This window comes from Platalea leucorodia, assembly GCF_965183815.1.
Source record: "Platalea leucorodia genome assembly, chromosome: 3".
Taxonomy (NCBI): Eukaryota; Metazoa; Chordata; class Aves; order Pelecaniformes; family Threskiornithidae; genus Platalea; species Platalea leucorodia.
The window spans coordinates 31,892,428-31,908,720 of NC_138825.1; the positions used below are offsets into that span (position 1 = coordinate 31,892,428).

General features: G+C 41.9%; 1 protein-coding gene across 1 annotated transcript in view; it reads left to right on the top strand.

Moving 5' to 3' along the window:
- Nucleotides 1-691: 691 nt before the first annotated feature.
- SOCS5 (suppressor of cytokine signaling 5) overlaps nt 692-16,293 on the top strand; it is a 33,554-nt gene continuing 17,952 nt past the window's right edge. Inside the window, exon 1 of the mRNA XM_082306720.1 lies at nt 692-766. The gene's annotated coding sequence lies outside the window, so the exon portion shown is untranslated. The remainder of the gene's footprint in view (nt 767-16,293) is intronic.

Sequence of the window (16,293 nt, forward strand, 5' to 3'; positions counted from 1 at the left end):
GGTGGGATCCGGGAGGCCGGGCGAGGCGCTGCCTCCCAGGGCCGTCCCGCAAGGCCGGGGCGGCCGGGCACGTCCTACCGGGTGCCGGCGGGGAGCCGCTCGGCCTCCGCCCCGGGAAGAAGCGCCGCGGGCGGCTCCCGCCGCCTGCCCTGGCGGCCACCGCGTTCCTGTTCTGACGCCGAGGCCCACGGTTGAACCGGGGCCCGGCGCCCGAGCCGCGCTCCCGCCGGCGGGGCGGGGCGGGGCGGGGCGGGGCGGGGCCGCGCTGAGCCCCCGCCCACCGCCACCCCCTCCCCCGCCGCTTCCTCCCGTCGGCCCCCGCCACGTGACCCAGCCCCGCCCCGCGCCCCTCGCCCGAACCCAAAATGGCCGCCGGCGAGCCCCTTCCCAGATTGGGCATCGTGCCCGACTCCAAGATGGTCGCCAACGGAGGCCGGCCGGAGACAGCCTAGCGGGTCAGGCCGAGCGCTGCCGCCCGGTAGGCTGGGCGAAGCCCCGCCTCAGCCAGCCTGCCGCTCCCATTGGCGCTGCGGAGGGCCAGGCCCGCTCTCATTGGCTAGCGAGGTGTCGCTCCCGCTCTCTCCGCTCCGGGGCCCGGGGAACTATTTTCCATTCGGCGGAGGGGGGCCGGGGAGGGGGTTCCGCCGATCGCTCCGTCCGCTCCGAGCGGCAGGCGGCGGGCCCGGGCGGGGCGGCGGAGGATGCTGCGGCCGTTGGGGCCGCCGGGACGGCGCTGAGGCGTCGCTGTCCCCGCCGCGGCGCAGCGGTAGGTGCCTCCCGGCCGGGGCTCGGCGACGGGACCTGCGCCGCTCGCCCCCCGGCGGCGAGAGGCGGCCGCTCCCCGCCGCGGCCCCGGCCCCGCCGCTGCCCGCTGAGGCCGCGGCTCCGTGAGGGAGGCGGGGAGCTGCCGCCGTCTCCCGGCCGCGGGCAGCCAGCGCCCGAGGCAGCCGGGGGAAGGGACGGGGCCGGGCGAGCGGGAGGGGGAGGGCTCGGCTGCGGACCGCCGCCGCGGGGCTCGGCCGGGCCGGGGCGCGGCGGGGTGCCCGCGGGGGAGCAGGCCGCCCCGGGGCGGGGGGGCGCAGCTCCGCTGGGTCCCGGCCGCCCTCCTGAGAGAGGCGGGGGAAGCCGGGGCTAGCGTTTGCAGCCAAGCCCGGCGGGCCGGGGGTGAATCCGGTGCGGGCACCCCGAGGCAGTCGGTCGGGGGAGCCCGGTGCCGGGCAGCTGGCGGCAAGGCAGCGCCGGGCTGCTGCTCTCGGGCTTCCAGCTTAATTTTGAAGCTGGTGCAGGAGCAGGGGGGGGTCGGTCGGCGGTCTCCTGGAGTTGAGTTTGCACGCGTGTTTGTCCATATGGGAATCGGCCTCGCACGATTGCCACTGAAGAGTCTCCAGGGCGCGCAACCTACTGCTCACCCCTCCTGCGGGGGGCTGGCGCCTCAGACGTGGGGCTGCTTCCCCCACCAGCATTGGCAAAAGTTTGGAAGTCGTCTTTCTGTGCATCTAAGGCGAAGTTATGAATGGTTTTTTGGAATTGTAAAAGCAGTGAATCGTGTTGTTTCCGCTGCTGTTAACTTTGTAATTCAATACTTGCACTGCATCGCAAGAGCTTAATCCCTTGGAATATGCTTCTGTCTCTGATGGTTGTTTCATCAGGTTTGTGTATCATCTGAGCAGGTGTTCTTATGAACACAGGATGTACAATAGTTACGCTTCCATTCCCTGAATGCTCACAGAATGCTTCTCTCTTTTCTTCTGTCTCTTCTAAAGCTTGTCAAAGTTTTCTACAATGTTTCTATAATTGTAAACTGTAAATTTTATGCTAATCATCATATGGGGTGCCATATCCCATCATGTGAAGTGTGATCCCTGACCATGCCATGCAAACCCTATTATGAAAAATACTGTGCTTTTCCACTGAAGCTAATTCCATTATGGTTTGTGACATTGCCTAGTTTGGTAAAGTTACATCTTTTCTCGCATAAATTGCAACAACTTCAGGCGTGCTTTTGTTGGTGCAGTGTACTCCTGTAACAGGAAAATATTTTGGAGATAGATATGGCCCAAGTGAACTATTTGCAGGTAGATGACATGAATGGATAGTACTACTAAAGCTTGCATTTATATAACCTTACTTAAAAATAATTGTGTTCCATCAGTTTGCACAGAAGTTGACTGGATCTCATTTTAAACTGTTCTGCCTCCTTCAGAAGACAGGTGAACTAAGTATGTGCATTGGAGATCAAGATGAGAGTGAAAATCTTGAGAGGTTTTTTCCCGGCTTTAAAACATTATGCGGAAGACTAAACTGCATTTTTATGGCTATCTAAATACTTCAAATACATTTGAGTGTTCTGTTTGCTTGAGTTTTTACTTCATTTTAACATCTTTTGTGTAATTATTTTTTAAACTTAAAATTCGCTTAGAGATGAGCAATTGCATTTCAGGGCACCTTTTTTTTCCCCTCCTTCTGGGTGAATGGCAAAAAAGACCCTTTTGTGGTTGCAAGTACCACAGTAAATATTTTACTAGGTTTTAAGGGCATTATCATTTAAAATGTAGCTTTAGAGTAGTTGCACTTTAATAATTTTGTTGATATCATATGAGTTAGGACCCAATACTGGAAGGAGATTGTTCAGTTGCTGAACACTTTATTGTGAACTTCTTTAAAGAATCAGTGTCTTAATGTGCCTTTCTAGAGGTGTTTTTATTTTTATTACAGGTTTATACAATGAGGGTGTAATTCCTAATTTCCTTTCACGTAAACCTGGTTAACTTCAGTTTAGGGATGTTACTCCAAGAAACTACTCTTGCAAGAGAGACTTTTTAGTCCCATTCCACCCCACAAAGTGTATTTGTGCAACATGGAGATTGTAATTTATGGGTGCCAGAAGTTTTGAGTCCAACGAATTATTGAGGAGGATGGAATGTCCTTTCCTAAGTCCGTTTCAGGAAGGGAGGTTCGGGTTGTGTCACTAGGTAATGACCATGAAGTACATCATAGCCCCCAAACGCTGTTTGCCTTACTCACTTGGATCTCATAACTTTTCTTCTGAGTTCAAATCTCTCATGAGCCACTGTGCACACAGATGACGTTAGGGCAATTTTGTAGTTAGACAGTGTTACATCTATAGAAATCTTGAGGTGTGGTTCACACACCTCAAGACCTCGTGCCATGCAGGTTTGTTCCATTAAAGGCTTCCTGCTGAAGATGTTGTGGAGGCCTCAGCCTGAACATAACCCTTGTTATCTTGAATATGCCCAGTTGATGAGGTTGCTACAGTGCAATATTAAAAGAAGGCAAGTTTCCAAGTTAACAACCTCCTAATTCATTCAGTTGTCAATCTGTAAACCAAGACATTCAAGTGGACCTGGTATCAAAGCAATAGCCTTAGCAATAGGGTCTCTGTCAGAACAGATTTAATTCTGTCTTTTTGTGGGTTTTGTACATTAATAACTGTGGCAGAGTGAATTAGCTATGCTTTTAGGGTGCATTCTTTGTCAGTCCAAAGCAAACTACAAAAAAGAGTGAACAGTTTTGAGACCTGATGGACTGAACTGCTGAAATCTGTTCTGATTTTCCAGTTGGTCTTGCATCTACTCTGGTTTCAGAATTGCATTAGCAAGACAACCAACTAGTGAATTCAGACAGCCGGGTAACATGCAGTAGCTTGACATGACTTCATATGTATGAAAGCATTGGAAAAATGGCTGGGTTGGTCCTTGGAGGAATATCTAGAATTTCTCTTCTATTGGTCTTTTAATGATGGCAGGTACATCTAAGAAAGGGAGAGCAGATGGAAGGGATTAGAAATCGACTGTTCTATTAGAAAGGTTTTTGTTTTCTTCTTTTAATCTTGTTTGAAACATGTGAAACCTGCCAGTCTGTGGCAAGGTTCTAGAGAGATGACTGTTCATCCAATTTGATGTGGCAACTCACATGTTTCCCTGATGGACTAATAACTCAAGATGGTATAACATGCATTTTTCTGGTCTCATTCATTATGTTTAAAGTTAAGTAAGAGATGCATTTTAGTCTAATCAAAGGATAGTGGTGATTGCGGTTAATAGTTGTAAATTACCTTGTCCTGTGATAGCCTGTTGCTAAATAGCTTGCTTTTTGGTAGATACTTCATGGGATTCAGATGACTCCATGCAACTTTCATACAGTAGGTTTATCTATTCTTAAGATTCAGTTAAAGTGGTGATGCTTCATTTACTGCTAGAAATAGTGAAAATAAACATAAAATCTAAACAGGATACCTTTTTCTTCACTAAAAGGTACATTCCTGACTTTGTAGAATGGAAGAAAGAACTTTTGATGTAAAGGCTTCACCGTAAACTCCTAAAGTATTGATTCCTATTCCAAAATATTGGAATAGGCTGGCTAGCTAAGTAATTCTTCAGTAGCTATCTATTTTAGGCTGATTTCCATGCCTCTTGTTTCCCCAAGAGCTATGCTTGGTAGTTTCTTCAACCTTAAGGGGAAATTAGCACTTAGTATTTATGTTGTGGTATTTATGCCTAGAGGCTTCATTAAGGCCACAAGGCTTGGTTGTGTTGAGCAATATGCAGTGCCTGCCCTCCATCTGATCATGGCCTGCGCTGTATTGCGATGCCTGCTGTCTTCTAAAGATGTCTACCTAGTTTAAAAAATGCATTTTAATTTATGGGGTTTGGGGTCAGAAGGATTGTCAACTTTTCTGATACTGTTAACCTAGGCATTAGTTTGAAACAAACATGCAATTGCTCCATTAAATAAGAAGTGCTCTGAAATGATATGTATTTGTGTGGTTTGGTTGTTGGACAGCTTATTTTAATCTTTGAGCTATATCTAGTTAAAATATTGTATTTAAAGTTTAGTAAATGTATGCTATACCTTCTGGAGCCCTTATACTTTGTCAGCTCTATAAATTAACTCTGACACACTGAATATTTTTCACCAGCTAACGTAGCTGTTAGTTAAGTTAAATAAAGGAGAAAAGCCCACATGCTCTCTCCATGCATACAGCTGGACATCTCTGTTAAATTTTTCAACAAAAATGAAATTTTGATTGCTTTTTAAAGCTTCATGAATACACTAATTGGTGAATCATCTAATGTGCAGTTTAGTTTCAGGAAATATGAAATGGCTCACTAACTTCATGGTTATAAGATTATGCAGACCTTCTGAAAATCTCAGTAAGAAAATGTGTGCAGTGGTGGTGGTTGATATTTTTGGCTGTGAGAGAGGTTGGCTAAAACTCAACGTAGTTATGCATAGTCTGCACTAGTTTACATGGTAGAAATTCATTTGAAGGGTTATCTGGAAGGAAGAAAGAGTAATTTTACAGGTTTATCTGCTCTTGGGGCTTTATTCGGATTTTGTTAAAGAAGTCAGGAACCTCTTCTGGATCTCTAACTGGTCCTGAATTCCTGGATAATGTGGTAGTTGCTTTTCACCCTGTGCTTTTACACAGCCGTGGTTGTTGAATTCTTCAGCCTTAATGTTGGACAGCTGCAAAACATTTAAAGCCTATCTTTGAAAGATTGGGATAAGAAGGAGGGGGAGATGGAGGCTGTCCAGATAAGTAATACTTCTTGAGGACTCCGAAGAATTTTCTTTATGTAGCCATATACAGTGTGTTCCTGGCTGGCTGGATACTACTTGATTATGTACTGTATTATCAGCTGAAGTATTTAAGCCAGTCGTCCTTTCTTGTGAAAGTTTGGCTCCCTACAGTAGTTGAAGAATCAGAGAGGTCAGGAATTTGCTTTTCTTCTTGGTGCAGCAGAATAAGAAAAAATTAAGTGCAGTGCATAAGGTCTCTTTGTAAACTCAAGGTTTTTATAGTAAATATTCTCATCATTGTTGAAGATGCATGAAGCATTCTTAGAATATTGTGGTATTGCAATATTTATGGTGAGCACCAGTTTCTTATAGGCAGAAGCTTTTACAGTGTTTGGAAGTGCTCCAGCAATTTCTCATTGGAGTATATTTACAAAGGTAGAATTTGAAAGATTGCTTAAAAATGTTAGTACAGTAGAAGCAATCGAAAATAGTTTTCCTGCAATACTAAATCTGATAACATTTTTGCTCCTCCTCAGCAGAATGAATTCTAATAGTAATTCAAAAGTCAACCTGGCACCCACATGAAATCATTTGGGCCTCATTGCTCAAGACCCAAATGTCAATTGTAGGATTAAGAATTGTAATTCTGGGATAAAAAGGTCTGGCACTTAGCACCTTTTACGTATGTCCATTAGGCTAGTAGAGACTCAAGGACTGCAGTTGAATTAATTAGGCTTGATCAAGACTGATCAAGATAATCTCTTAGAATATTTGGCCTTCAGTAGCAAAAACGTAGATTGTAGTGATTGCTTATGCCAGTTTGACTTAGTTTTCTTCATGGAACTTGGATAGCTAGGGATGAATATGTTTAATAGGGCAGACCTGCAAGTACCCTCTTTCTTGAAAAGAACTTGAACACCAGACTTTCATCTCCAGGACATCTCTAACTTCTGGTACCTTGAATTCTGTCGCTTAGGTACATCTGCTTTTATATCTAACTATATACTCTGCCTCTGTACCTTAGGTTTTTGGTTTTGCAGTAAGGCCTGTGCAGCAGAGTCTGATTTACTGACTGACTCGCTTATGGAAAAAGTACCCATTACTAAACTTTGGTTTTGGAGAGCTTTTACATTTGGCCTCTGCGAAAATGGAAGTATTTTAATCATTCCACTAGTGCAATAAGAGGTCTCTTACTCTTTTGAAGTAGCATATGGATAAAGTGAATTCATTTTAGACTGCAAATTATCTTTAATCTTCAGTTGACTTGAAACCTTGTGTAATAGATTTGGTTAAACACTTATACTGCTTAGTTGATGCTTTGTTTTCTTAGATCTTTAATTTTCACATTTCTGTTGGGGAATGGTGAATTACATACTTTTTTTTTAAATGTATGTTAAACCTCACTTGGATAGAAAGTGAAATTCAATTAAATATACAAATAGCACTTTAAAATTGGTTTGTAGTTTATTACTTCAGATGTGCTGGATGAGTAGTTAAACCAGTAATTCTATCAAAACACATTTTTTATTTAAAATTTGCTCAGTCAGTTAAAATTTCTATTCACTTGTGTCTGCAGTATTTTAGACTTGGTAGATCTCAATTCTCATTCATTGGTCTTGCTCATGGCTTGGAAGAGGAAAATAACTATGTATTTTTAAGCTGCTAAACAGTTGTGGTGGTAAAATTTGTAATACTTAGGATTGAGAGGTCTGGCTGAAAGGTTATCTTTACTAAAAGAACATTCCTTTCAATTAAAAGCTAACAGTCTGTGATTGTTTCCAACTCCCCACTTCTGAGCTAGGATAATATTGGGTGTGCCATTCCTATAGGCTCCACCAAGAACAATCCCTCCATATTGTCATGTTACTGCTTGAGTCCTCCTTAGAATTGTGGCTGTTAGCAAGGGACATGAGGAGTCATCCCTCCCAGGGATGGGTCCCTGGCTTTGTTAACATTGAAATGATTGTTTTCCCTCGCCTTTTTCCTTTTTCTGAAACAGTATATAGGTTAGGTCTCTGCGATTACTTGACAGAGAACCAGGCAGATGCTGTCAATGTTCTCTCACTGTGATCACAGTTAATAAAGCTTCTGTCTGAGCTGTCCTAAATTGTACCTGTGTTATTACGCCCTTGGAGTCTCCAGATTCTCTGACACAGTTTCTCAATTTTTATTCAGCCAGTTTGTTTAATCTGTGATGTTCTCCTTTCTTTTCTCTTCTGGGTTAGTTGGTAATGACTTGTTGAGGGACACCAACTTGCCAGGGAGACCAGCTCTGAGTGTTGGCGTTGGCCTAAGAGAGTGGGCTGGGGTGCAGATGGTGTGATGGGATGAGGTGGTGCAGAGGGGTGATGGTGTTGTGTTGTCAGACTGCAGTGACTTGTTCTCTCTTAAGTCTGTCTCATCTAGACACACCCTTAATGTAAGAAAAGTCTCTTGAATCCAGTGAGCAAAGTTTCTGCTGCCAAGAACTCACTGGGTATTTCTGCAAGTTCTCACCAGTGGCATAACTCATTTGGACATTTGACTTTAAAACTTTTGCAACAAATGTGATCTGCTTTGATTTTGCTTTATTTTTATTTATTTGTTTATTTATTAATAGTTAGTCAAGGTCTTAATGCAGATTGTCACTGGGTAGATTTGGATATAAATTGGATTTAAAGGTTCAGTATCAGATCAGCTTTATCTTCAAAAATGTATGTGGTTTATCTACTGAAGAGGTTCCTCACAATTATCGTCCTTAAGATCTGGACACCTTATTTATGGAAGCAAGACACTTGACAACAGGACCTCTGGTTCTTACAGATGTAAGACAAATTGTATGTAATAATTTAGATTAAGATTATGAGATTAAAATTTCCGTTAATATAATCTTGGAGAATGCCAAGGTACTACCTCTGGGTTTAAGGCCCTGAACTGTAAAGTACTGACTGTGGGAGAGGATATCAGGGATGTGTTAGTAAATAGTTCCTCTGTTCTTGTATTCTTTGCTGAGCAGCATGTGTTGGCCAGAGAGGTTTTTTACTAGGTGTACCCTTTGGTGGTCAGGGCTATTCTTATGTTACATCCCATTACTGTATTTCAGGAGTGCATCATCTGCCTGTTAGCATTTGCTGACATTATTAGCTTATAACCTGGTTTGGCAATTAACAAAATTCTGTCCCCTCTTGGATTATTACATTGTGATTGTTCGTTTCTTTTGACAACTTAGTTATCTTTAGAAGAGAAAGTTTGAAATGGACTTTTGGAGAAAATCTACATTTATTCTGGAAGCTTAACATATTGTGCACTGGTAAAATTGTAGAAATACTGATTTTCTAATTCCTGTACTTTGAGGATGAGAATTCTTTTTTGTTCTTTATTATAAAGATAACTTAGCAATTAGTCCTAATGACAATTCCAAAATAACTTCTCTTATGGTCTTCTACGGTGCTTTCATGTCTCAATTAAAATGTTTGCAAGTTCAGTAAATCCACACAGTAGTCTGTAGAGGTATTTTTATTGTCCATTGAATTGTATTCTAGCAAAATTTGTTTGAATAAATACAAGAACTCTTTCAGATTGACCTGCTGATCTACTGTTTCCCTTTACTGGAACTAAAAAGAGGAAATCTGGAAATCTGTCAGAAGGTTTAATTTTTATAATGCTGAAACAGTTGTGCTATAAGAAGCAAGAAGACTGCTTTGCCTCAAGAGTCTGGGTTGACCAGTGTCAGTTCTCATGTGCAGACGATACAGTTTTGTTCTCTCAAATTCCTTGGGGTCTGAAGCATCTGTTAGAGGATTTAGCATTTTTGTTGGTAGAACTGTTAGTCCTTATATGCATACGACATGGTTTTGTTCTCTCAAACTCCTTTGGGAGTAAAGCATCTGTTAAAGGATTTTCACTGTTTTTGTCAGAAGGAATGTGACTAAAATTAAAAACTATCGAGTGATTACACTCATCTATAGCTCGGAGTTGCTTATGTGGATGACTGATGACTGCTGCATTGAAAAAGTTTTCTATTTTGATATTTGTCTAACAGTTGTGAACAGAATAAACAAGATTGGGGCCTTAAGGTCCAGACCAGTAGAGTAATTTGTGTCTGAAAAAGTAGTAGTCATCTTGTATTTTAGATTAAGGTTTGGACTTAGATTCAGTATGGCATGTGGTTTTGGAAAAACATTTTGTTCTATTGTAGACCATAGAAAAGTACATAATTCAGGCAAAACTGAATTTTTGTTGATTAAACGTATATTTGTTTCCAGGAGTAGGTCTGGACGCCAGCTTCTAGGGGCTAACTCTTAAGGGGTCTGAAAGTTTGAAATCTCCCTGCTTTTGTGCGGTGATTGTTTTGTCCATTCCCCACACCTTTTGATCACTGTTGTATTTTTTTGCTGAGTGCTGTTTGGCTTTTTTTGCAACTAGTTTTGATGAGAATTTTAAGAATGGAAAAAAATTAGCATAGTAATGTATCATCAGTTGTCTTTTTGAGGCATCTATATTTAACTGATATTTGGAAATCCTTGTTGGTAGTGAGCTCCAAAGGAACTTTACAGCCCTGTTTTCAGCAATGCAGTTGGTTTATTTGGGGAGAAAATATTCTCCCTGAGCATTGTAGATGACAATAGATAAGCTGAAGATTTGCAGTTATACCTACTCTGTAAATGGTTCTTAAGATGTAAATGACTTTGGTCTTAGTCCTGTAAGTTCTTGCTTATAGGCTCAAAAATTATCATGTTATGAAATCACTTTTTGTTTCAGTTATGCAAATAATTCCCTTATTTTGACTGTGTCGCAGTAGAAACAAAGACTGCAAAAGATCTACATAGCCTATGAATTCTATAATATTTTTTAAACTTTAGTCAAATATGAGAGAGAAATCTATTTTGTACCATAAGCCAATCATCTCGATGCTAGTGAAGTTAACATGGCATACTAATAGTATATCTATGCATGATTGAGAAATATGTCATTCCTGTGCTTGCTTTAAAGCCTGTAATAAGTGAAAAGAATCTCGATTTGCCAGTTTCATCGACAGAGGCGTGTATAATTTCATGCAAGTTTCTTAATGGGACAATTGCAATGGTGTTTTTCTGTTTTCCTGAGAAATACAGAGACATTAAGATTTTTTTTTCTTTCCTCATAATCCCAGAGAGCAGTGAGTTAAGCAAACCTGAAAATTGTGGAGAAAAGATAATATTTTTGTGTAAGGAGGTAAAATGCCATATAGCTGTGGTTTACAATTTGTTCATTACTATGGAATGTGATAAAATTATATTCCTTTTTTTAATATTAATGCTTTGTTTGATACAAGTTTGATACAGCAAAGATGTGCCCTTTTTGTATGCAGTACAAATCTAGAAAGAGGCTAGTCTTGTTCAAGGTTCGTTTTCAATTTTTTCCTGTAAACTTACCACTTGTATCTCATTTTCTGAGTTCTCATAAATGTTGGGCTTGGTTTCTTCTGTTACTCACAGACTTGCTTTTCTTTGTACCATTAAGTTATAGCTCTAATGCCAAAAAAACCTACTTTGCAATTTAATTTTGGCTGACTTGAAGAGGATCAGTAATTATAGTTACGGTTTCCAGCAAGTTGAGTTTTTCCAGCAGTCTTTCTATGAAGAATGTGGCTGTGGATTAATTGAACATAAAAATGAGTCAAAAACTTTTTTCTGCCAAAGGCGAACATAGGAGTAGGTGCTATTAAGGTTTTCAAAACTCTGTTACCTAGGTAATTTGTAGATCTACTGTGAGCTGTTGCTCAAGGAAGTATAAAATTGATTTAGTTTAGTGAGAAAGTTATTGGGGTACAGCTTACTTGTAAAAAAGATGGCAATTTTGTGGAAGTTTTTTAATTTTCACTGTTAGAAACAAGTCAACGTCGAGGCATTTTTAAAGCCTACTGCCTCCAAGCTTCCTGCCAACAGTGAGGTTGTCATCTCTAAAGCACGGTACTCTGTCTTTTTTCAAGTTATTCTGAATTCAGAGAGGACAGTAAGTTAAGAGTTGTTAATTTAAGAATATGCTGACATCATGGATGACATTCCTAACAGAATTTCTTCTCTTCTGCCTTGCTAGTTTATGCACATTCCTTTAGTGTCCTGGAGGGGCTGAGGAGGCAGCAGTGGTGCTCTGCAGCAGCAGGATGACGTACTTTAGTTGTTGAATAGTGTATGATAGTATTCAGCTGATGCCTCTCTTCTGAATGATATTTTAGTTCTGCGGTTTCATTAATCACCGTAAGTTTTCCTGATGCTCAGTATGCACTTTTCTTTTACAAAAACACCATAGTACTGGTATAAGGAATGATCTAGAAGGAAACGCTTTGCAAATGTAGCTGAGTTTGTTATTAGCATGGAAAAGTAGTCTTGATCTTAGCTGTCGTTACTGTGCTGTCAGAAACCCTCATGGTTTGCGTATAGCAGGAGTTACGGTGGTGTTACAGATACAGCTATGTTGGCAAAATTTCTGGTCTTTGATTTGGGACAGTGATGGAAGCCAAATCAGGGAAAGAATGTCAATGTACAAAGCTACCTCTCTGTTACAAAATCTTACTAGGTCGGCCTACTGATACAGCACCATTTGCAAATCCCTTAAGCACAGATGAATCCAGTGCTTCTGATGTTTGTTTTCTACTCATTTAGCTTTGCATGTGTATTTTATAATTTTTTTAATAATTTTGGAGTTGAACCATGTATTTAGCTCTCATGGGAAGTGATTGTACTTCGACATTTGAGGCAGCATAGGTAGTTAAATGCCTCTGTGCAGGAGCTAAGCCTGGGGCTCAAATAACTGCATGTAGAAAATTGGTACTCAAAAGGCTTTGCAAGCATACCTACCCTATACATGCAGGAATTAAGTAGAGAGGAGTAACTGTGTATTCATGTGCTTTGGTTGTTGTATGGGAGTGCACAGAAAGAAGATAGACTTGAGCCTCCTTGGTGAAGAAGCAGCAGCAAAGAAATGTATCATAAAGTGAGGAAGGAGAAGGAGGTGAAATCAAGTTCTGCGTGTGTGGAGTCTGCAGAGCTGAAGCTTGCAGTGTGTCAGTAGCAGCACAACCACCGGTGGTGGTGATACCACACTTGTGTGCGATCCCTGGGCTGTAATGTAGTGCCAACAGGTGCTGCTGTTAAAAGAACTGTTGCTGGTTTTGCATCTTTCTCCCCTCTTGTCAGGTAGAAAGCACATATGACCATGGAAATCTGTCGTGGGGGAAATCTTGTCAGGGGAACACGTTAAAGTCCTTGAATGTGTCCAGAGGAGGGCAAGAAAGCTGGTGAAAGGCCTGGAAGGAAAGTCCTGTGAGGAGCAGCTAAGGACTTTGGGCTTGTTTAGTTCAGAGAGGAGGAGGCTGAGGGGCCACCTCACTGCTCTCTACAGCTTCCTGAGGAGGGGACGTGGAGAGGGAGCTGCTGATCTCTTCTCCCTGGGATCCAGTAAGAGGATGTGTGGGAATGGTTCAAAGCTGCGCCAGGGGAGGTTTAGACTGGACGCTAGGAAGCATTTCTTTACTGAGAGGGTGGTCAAACGTTGGAACAGGCTTCCTAGAGAGGCGGTCAATGCCCCGAGCCTGTCAGCGTTTGAGGCATTTAGACAATGGCCTTAACAACATGCTTGAACTTTTGGTCAGCCCTGAATTGGTCAGGCAGCTGGACTATATGATAGTTGTAGGTCCCTTCCAATTGAAATAGTCTATTCTATAAAACAAAAAAACTAACCACCACCACCCCCCCCTCCCAAGAACAAACAACCAGTATTTAGACAGAGGTATAACTTTGGACCAGGTGTAGCTATATTCAAAGGTAATCCAATTTAAGGCTGGCTGCATGTAGCACTCTTCTCATGATACTTCAGATAGCTTTAAATTGCCCATAATGGAAGTTGAGCAATGGTAAGTGGAAGTAAAGAGTTAGTGGCTGTGGCTGTTTCTGTTTTTATTTATATATGACTTGAGGTTAAATAGGATATCCAGGACTGCTTGGAAGAGAGTCAGAAGAGTGAAGAAAAACCTCTCCTCTGAAGAAAAACCTCTCCTTGTCATTGTGTTTTCTTACTGTTGAGGTGGGGTTTTTCCCCTCTTCAGACTCTTTGAGGGGTCTTATCTGGTCCTTGTGGACTTTAGCTCATGCTTGCTGTGGGTCTAAAAGTCCTCCATTTTCCATAATAAGTTAAGAGAATATTGTCTTCTATATATGTCCATGTTGCCTCACTTTGTTGCTCTCTGCCTCCACTCAGTACTCTTAGCATGGAGTATACCACTGTACAAGATCAAGGCTGTTAAGTCTTCCAATTCAGTGTAATATCTCTGAGGCTTGCAAAGGTCACTCTGATTTGTCTTTCATACAATGTTTTCTGGCAAAAAAAAGATGGCATAGAGTGTTAATGTTACCCGATCTCAATGAGTAAACAAATAGTTGGAATTTTTAGAGAGAAAGATAGTTTTATGTTTTATTTGTGTTTGCTGGATCGTCCTGCTCTGTCATTTTACTGAACCTGACATTGTCCATGACACAAATAACTCTGAGAGCATCTGGTTGTTCACCCATCATTTTGCAAACTCTTAATGGACAATTTGAATAGTTGTGATTCTATATCATTGACAAAGTGTCCTATTTTGTTGTGCAGCTGTACACTTCTGTGGTGAAATGCAATGCTGCATAAGTGAGAATGGGAGTTCACACATGAGTCATTGTTCCCACTGGTGTTCTTCCTTCATCTCTTACTTCCATAGATAATAGGAAGTGTTAGAAAATTTTTAAGAGATGCTGTATTCAGTTGTTTATAACTTTGCTGAACTCTAATCTTTTGGACTGAAATACTTTATGCCTTTTCTTTGCGTTGAGTTTAATTTTGTTCAAAGCTTTCAGCCAAAATTCCTTATCTGTTTTCAGAAACAAAACCAGAATAATTGTGCCGGGTTTTTTTATGTCAGTCTCTTCTTTGAAATATTGTAGTGCACCTCTGAATGGGAACATGTACTTGAAATTTGTCAGTGGGTGACCTCTGGCTGAGATGTAATGTTTTAATTTTATATGAAAATCTGCCAAAATTGAGCCAATTCTCTTTTTGAAAATTTGTGATCTGGACATGGCAACATTTCCTTGTGGAATCTCCTGGAGACTGTCTGCACTCTGTGTGCTCAGGAGGATTTTTCTTTCAACTACATCTCTGGACTGCAGTAAGCTGCGCAGAGCCTGGGAACCAGAATTGTCCCAAGTCAATTGGGGGGTTGAGAGGGGTCTTACGGCACAGAGCCAGTTGGGAAATCTCCGTGAGACAGCCCTGGCACATGTCAGCTCCAGAATCAAGCACTCATTCCTCCTCCTTTCCTGTCCCATCAGCTCCCCAATACCTCCAGACTCCTACCGACACCTGTACTCTTGACTGTGACTTTTGACTGTGTTAAGACTTTTTTTAGAGAAGGTGAGGTACCCATACTGGGCTAAAGCTTGGCTTCTGCTGTATGTGAACAGATATGTTACTTCTGAGCATAACAAGGATGCCACTTGTCATACTAACGTGGAACTGTGAGTCGTAGGGAGCGTACTCAGTCACTTCCATATGAGTAGGGTATGTGCATTTGGTCAGTACCGATTGCTGTGACAGTCGTCCCAAAAAGCTCCATCTGATTCTTTAGAGACCTTAACAGATAAAATCTGGAAAGACTACTGAGACAATGAACGTAAATTTCTTTTTCTTCAGGAGTTCCAAAGCGGACCAAGTTTGGCTGTACTTCTATAAGGATAGCAGAAGATGTTCCACACAAAGTCCACACTTCCTGAATTTGTAAGATGAGGAGGTGGGTTTTTTTCAAGACAACTGAAATGTGACTTTTTCAGACATTTTTCCTACAACAACTTCAACTTTGAAAAACTATTTTAGGTAGATACCCAGCCTATAAAATTCGGACCAAATCAGAAAGCTACAGAAAGCCACTGAACTTGGTCTGATAATGGGAAGTGTTAGGAGATGGTAATAAACAATTTAAAAAAAAAAAAAAAATTTTTCAAAGGCATGTCCCTCTTGCTGGGAAGAAGACTTTAAGCCCACCAAGTAGGCTGAATTTCTCTGCTGCCTTTGAGGTGGCTAGTTCAAGCTTTAAGAAAGATGGCCTTGCCTGTTGACACTGTACAGCTTTAAGTACCCTTTTTAATGCATTTCCCCTGTAGCAAAATCCATGTCAATTATGTAGACACTTGAATTTGTGTGAGATAGCCTGCACTGAGTTTTATTGCTGTTCTTCCTCTGAACTTGCAGCAGAGCCCACTGCGGCAGTGTGAACTTCACAGGGAGTTAGCACCCAGTTGAGCAGGAGTTTCTTTTCCATGTTTGCTCAGTATAGGAGAGAACAGACGGAATTTGCTGAAAGATGTTCCAGTCTGGCTGCTTAGCAGAACTCTTATGAAGGTAAATCTTCATTTGTCTTCAAATCATGACAGATTTTGTTACCTACAGGTTAGTCCTGTATGCCTATGTGCCGCTGATGCCAGTGCTGTCAGAAATTTGCAGTCTTATGTACACTTAAACACTAGACAGTGTTCTCTGGTTTTCCCCTCCTTCCCCCACTGACTGGTAGACTCCTGCCAATCTATACCAGAAGAGTTTGACATCTGTGTAAAGTTGCACAATTGGTTTTAGTTATTCAGACCCCACAGCTTTATCTGATGGTTTCAGGGGTGCTCAAGCTGTGGCTGATCATGGGTATCTCAAGACAATTTCTTAGTTTTTATCTATGAATGAGAATTTGGAATCCTCACTCTTGTGATC